This window comes from Palaemon carinicauda, chromosome 30 (genome assembly GCF_036898095.1).
Source record: "Palaemon carinicauda isolate YSFRI2023 chromosome 30, ASM3689809v2, whole genome shotgun sequence".
Lineage (NCBI taxonomy): Eukaryota > Metazoa > Arthropoda > Malacostraca > Decapoda > Palaemonidae > Palaemon > Palaemon carinicauda.
Window position 1 is genome coordinate 44,007,582 of NC_090754.1, and position 6,115 is coordinate 44,013,696.

At 33.3% G+C, this 6,115-nt stretch overlaps 1 non-coding gene across 1 annotated transcript; it reads right to left on the reverse strand.

Annotated features, from left to right (window-relative positions):
* Positions 1-4,803: 4,803 nt before the first annotated feature.
* Positions 4,804-4,875, reverse strand: TRNAP-UGG (transfer RNA proline (anticodon UGG)). Its single transcript has one exon. It is a non-coding gene; the product is annotated as a tRNA-Pro (tRNA).
* Between the last annotated feature and the right edge of the window lie 1,240 nt (positions 4,876-6,115).

Sequence of the window (6,115 nt, forward strand, 5' to 3'; positions counted from 1 at the left end):
TAATTTCGTATGGTGAACACAACAGAGAGAGAGAGAGAGAGAGAGAGAGAGAGAGAGAGAGAGAGAGAGAGAGAGAGAGAGAGACTATCCGTTGTTACAGCGCCATCTCTTTTTAAGTTTATGAAAGTCCTCACTTCTCTCTCATTTTTATCATGGTATTCTTAACATAAATCTGATGAAAAGCTTATCAGCCATACATCCTTATGCTAAAGGCCATAATTTTTTTTTTCAAAAAACACAAATATACTATAGTCAACGTTACTGAGAAACTGTGCTTTTTTTAGCTCACTCTCTTAACAGTGACAACACGTTCCCTTGCATCCAATTCTTAAATTTTTCCTTGCTCTGGTAGTTACAAAATTACGAAAACATTTTCCAACTGCAGAGAGCACAATAACATAATTATGTACGGTACAGCTATGAGAGAGAGAGAGAGAGAGAGAGAGAGAGAGAGAGAGAGAGAGAGAGAGAGAGAGAATTGCTTTCCTTTTATTTTCGGGGTCGGAATTTGGCATCTTATCCTGATTTTTTTGTCTCTACTGCGCCCGTTATTGTTTTCTTAATTCAGTAATATTTGTTTTTTTTAACTTCCATCTTATTAAATTGAGTATGAATTCAAGAATATAAAAAATATTACTCAGCAGTTAATTAAATTTTAAAGGTTACGGGCTCTTCTCAGAGAATCCGCATCTCGAGCCGATTTAATAATAAGGAGTAAACATACTTTACACATTCTTTAGAATCGATGACATTTTCTTTCCCTCTGTTTAATCAATAGAAGACGAGACCTGTCGCATATCTGGAGATTAGTGATGACGAAGTTGCCGTTCAAGGCACCTTACCCACAATGTATACCTTTTTACTTTATCTGAAGGAGCCTCCATTTCCTTAGCCGTCTCCAACATTACTTACAAATTCCCCATCTGTGACCAATCAATTTAGCTTCTATAAATGTTGAAGGTGGCAGTGGTGGCCAATGAGATAACAGAAGATTGATTAAGTGTTAAGAGAGAGAAAAAGGATAACCTTTGTAGTTCAGTAATTGTCAATTGACTTTTGTTTCTCATATCAAGATATAAGAATTATTACTGTTGTTCTACCTGACACACTGATCCTTGTTTTTTCAAAGTATACCAATAGAATAACGTTACTCTGCAGAATGAAAATTCTGTACCAGCTATTCAGTATCCACTACGTAAAAACTCCATTCATAAAGAAGCATCTAGCTAGTAAGAATTTTTATTGTCCATACTGTGGTTCAAATCCCCGTTCAGTGCTCACCCACTCAACTGTAAATTGGTAATGATATTTAGATAACAATTGAAGGATGAAAAAAGTAAGTAAACTCTGTGGCGTCAGCAGATCAGATGGATGAATGTGGTGAGGAAGGGTGTGGGTGAAGTATGCCTGGTGGAAGAAAATGCAATGATTAGCAAAAGATGGAGAAAGTTGACTCAAGCGGCCAACCCAGCTATGCAGTATGACTAATAAGGTCGAAGGGAGAACTATTCAGTTGCACTAACAATTCCAATATCCCTAGTGCTAACCTGTTTCTCTACATGTCATGTCCCCAATGCCATTCAATGGTATGGGCATCACTTCTACTTTGACATGAGATAATAAGCTCGTCTTCATTGTTAAGCGATATCACTGCAAATATTAATTGCAAAGAATACCCACTATGAAACATTCTAAATAAAATGATCTAAAAATTTTACTGAAAATATAAATGACACTTCATTTGTATTTCGTGAAACAAAAGCCAGCTTTTTTAACAGGCAAAGAAGTACCAGATATTCTTTGGCAAAGGGTTATTATGATACTTGCATCTAAAGTGATGAAACGAAATACCCCTTACGTCTTCAATACATAAATTATAGCCAATCGCTAGTAATTGTGCTAAGAACTGCAAAACCTTGACAGCAATCATGGTTAGCCACCTTGTGATTGATATTAGTTTTCAAAGAGAATATTCCTTGGTACATGAATCTACTAGTAGAATCACAGGTTTGCAGGTTTGTCATATACCTTTTAGAACGTTACAGAAAGTCTGTGTTCTCTTTTACAGGATTTACTTGTAGACCCTGGAGTTTCCAAAATGGACGACAGATTTCAAGTAATCATGTGACCTCAAGGGGGTTTCATGGAGGAAAAGGTGGAAAACACCATGGAAAACCACCGTTAAGGCAACCCTGTCATGTATAGTGTTTTTAAATGGATATCTTATAGTTTGTAAAGGTTGATAGCGGTGCCCAACATACTGGACCCAGCTCACTCTCGTATACGTAGGTCTTTTTTTTTTTCAGAAAGATCCTCACAAGGCAAAAAATTTAGCAGCAGAGTACTTTTAGCCCACGTGGACCTCTGTGAAAAATCTAGAATACTAAGTATAGCTCGCACGTCTTCATTTTGATCAAGTCAAATGGTGGCTTTAAGAAGGTACACTGAAACGTTTTTAATGAACATTCCTTTCATATTGGTCCCCAGAAGCACCCATCTTTTGTATTGAAAGATAGAATAAAGGACAATTAAAAAGCCTTGATTAAAAAGAAATAATTTAGAAGTGAAAGCAGCATAGCCTGGAAGGAAATAACAGTTTTTAATCTTAGCAGCGAGGCTAAAGAAATAATTAGAAGTGAAAGCAGCATAGCCTGGAAGGAAATAAGTTTCTAATCTTAGCAGCAAGACTAAAGAGAGATATAGGGATGTCTTAAGGGCAGAGATACAAAGGTCAAGAAGTTACCTGAAATCGAAAAAAATAATAACTTTAGGGCAGTTTAACTACATGCTCATCGTTATAAAGTAAATATTTCTGACTTTCACAGGATTGTACTAACCTTCAACATAGACATCAAGAGATAGAGAGAGGGGTCACAATAAAGGAAAAAAGAAAAAGCCAGATAATGGTTGAAAAGAGAATGGATAAATAATAACTTATTTTTACTGTAAAAAGGTTATAATTGCTAATGGAAAATATCTCTGCAAGTTCAATGGCTTACTTGCAAATTCCAAGTCTCAGCTGATGAAGTTAATATGTGGTCAGCATTGGTTTTGTGTCCATCTCACATAATAAATGTATAAAATATTTAAAAAGAAAAAAAAGTATCTTTCAGGTTGTGCAGTTTGGTGAAACAACAATTATGGTCAATTTTACTTCTAATATTATAGGTCAACATGAGAGAGAGAGAGAGAGAGAGAGAGAGAGAGAGAGAGAGAGAGAGAGAGAGAGAGAGAGAGAGACTTTTCACAAAGTTCTCCAGCACTCCACCTTTGACATCTCCCCAAAGTTTGCAAGCTTGCCTTCTGGCATCTCCCAAAAACCCATTCATCTCAAATACCATTTCCTTTAAAACTAATGTTTCATTTTCAAGAGGGATAAGAACATAACGATGTAACTCATGAAAAGTTATCGATCATATCCCCACCTAATATCCAAAGCTTACAGAAAACTGTAGCCTCATGTTAATTCTAAACCTTTCCGGTCACACAGCGTTTGTCAGTCGCCTTCCTTAAAATTCCTGGGAGATATCAAGGGCAGCTGATAGCGGTCATCCCTAAAAAGGAACATACCTTACTGCAAATATGAGGTATATAATGCACGTTCTACGAACTTTGGGGTAAATATATTTTCAAAGAACAAAAGTAAACTCTCAACCTTTGAATTTGCAGAGATTAGTTGGAAAGGACAAAATAAAAATTGCACTGCTGTGTTCTTAAGAACCTTTACTGTGCAGTGGTCAGTTTGAATAATTTCAAATAAATACAGCATCTATATATAAGTGAAGGTATTCATAAAGATTATATATAGGGTAAAGTAATATACATATGTATGTATGTGTACGTAATATATATATATATATACATATATATATATATATATATATATACACACATATATATGTATATGTATACATATATATATATACATATATATATATATATATATATATATATATATATATATATATATATATATACACATATATATGTATATGTATACATATATATATACATACATATATATGTATATGTATACATACATATATATATATATATATATGTATATATATATATATGTGTGTATATATATATATATATATATATATATATATATATGCTGTATATTCTTTCTTATTTCTGTGTAAAATTTAATTTATATAAAAACTTAAGTTGAAACAAATTCATTGATTCCACATATTAATAGTTGCCTTGGTACTTTGCCACTTCAAGTTGATATAAAGTTGATATGATATTAGATTGTGGATTTTGGAAATACAATGTAGCCAAGATGAACATCTAATCTTACGAATAAATTATCACTTCATATCCAAATCTATACAATGTAGACTATGTGGTATATGTAATGTAAAAGATAAGGCTAGGGATGTTCCTGTAAGATACTATATCCTTGTAATAAGAAATGAGGAGGTGGAACCAATCAAGAGAGCAAGCAACATGCAAGTGGTGGGGAGGATGAATGTGAAGCTTCATCGGATCTGATGGATGATGTATTGAGGAGGCATATGGGTGACGTGTGACTGAGGGAGGAGGATACAAGGTACAGAAATAGAGAAAGCTGATTCTAACGGTCGACCCTGTTATAAAGTGGGACTCAGGTAAAAAAACATGGAACTTATTTCTAAGCAATTATAATTGGCCACTTAAAGTGGCGTTATAACTTAGAATGAGGATTTTTTAAATACATTTGAGCGAAGATATTAATTTAATTCTGAGCATGAATTATTTATTTCTATCAAATATATATATGATTAGTTACAACCTTTCACGAAAATGATTAAAGATGGGCCTGACCGGGATTTGAACCCGGGACCTCTCGCACCCAAAGCGAGAATCATACCCCTAGACCATCAGGCCACGTCGAATCAACGACGTAAAAAGTCACTAGGTGACAATAGACGAAACTGTTATAAAATTACAATTTATATGGATTTTGACATTGTAATACAGGTGTATATTGGAATTTACCCAATGTTTTTAATATTACTTCAGGCCTTTGAAGATTAATTAGATTGCATAAAATGTAAAAGACTATGTTGAGGTGACTTTGAAGGAAACACGGGTTGGCGTTGAAAACTTGATCAGGAGAAAGTATAGTAGGGGAGACTAAATTGTTCTTCCTGAACACATAGCCAAGATATAGTTCCCTCGCGTATTTTGCATCGCTGGACATTAATGTTTAAGCTATATTTAGTACTTTCTTTTCTTCTAGTGTACCTAAAACTTAACAATACATTTTAAGGATTGTAAATGCCCATTTCAGGACTTATTTTCTTGCTGTTAGATAATCATACAAGTAATGCAGCAGTTCAAGATGTCCACCGACATAGTGAAAATATACATACACCCACACACACACACACATATATATACTGTATATATATATATATAATATATATATATACACACACACATACACACATATATATATGTAATATATATACATATTGTATACGTAATTATACCAAAGTGAGTAAGTGCATGCACTCTTTTTCAACATACTTGGAAATTAAAAGCTCTTGAGACAAAATAAATTCGAGGAAAAGTGATATGAGTGAATAATACAATGAAATATGCTGGTATGCAATAACTGCTTTTGCATTAGGAGAAATGTTTATTAGCCTTCTTGTCTAATGGTTCAGGGTTCATAACTTAATTATGCTTTAGTCTAATCTCAGAAACAGTGCTTAACCTCATTCCATTTAATCATCATCTTCATTATATCTTATCGTGCCAGCTTTTTATACTCTACATAGCAGCCTGATTTTATTGGTAGAGGTCCACTTAATGATATGACTCTTGTCTCTTATATATTCATATCTGCTTATCTCATCAATGATTGTACACCGTTGCTATATCAATAGCTGTATATAAGATATATTTGTGGCAAAAGTTGAATAAATGGAGCAGCAGAATAACAATGTTTTTTTTTTCTTTTTTTCATAAACATCCCTGTCAGCAAGAAACGATAGAATATGTTGCCTTAGCTTTAGCATTTAACTAATATGCATACATTATATATATATATATATATATATATATATATATATATATATATATATATATATATATATATATGAATAATTTATTACATTAG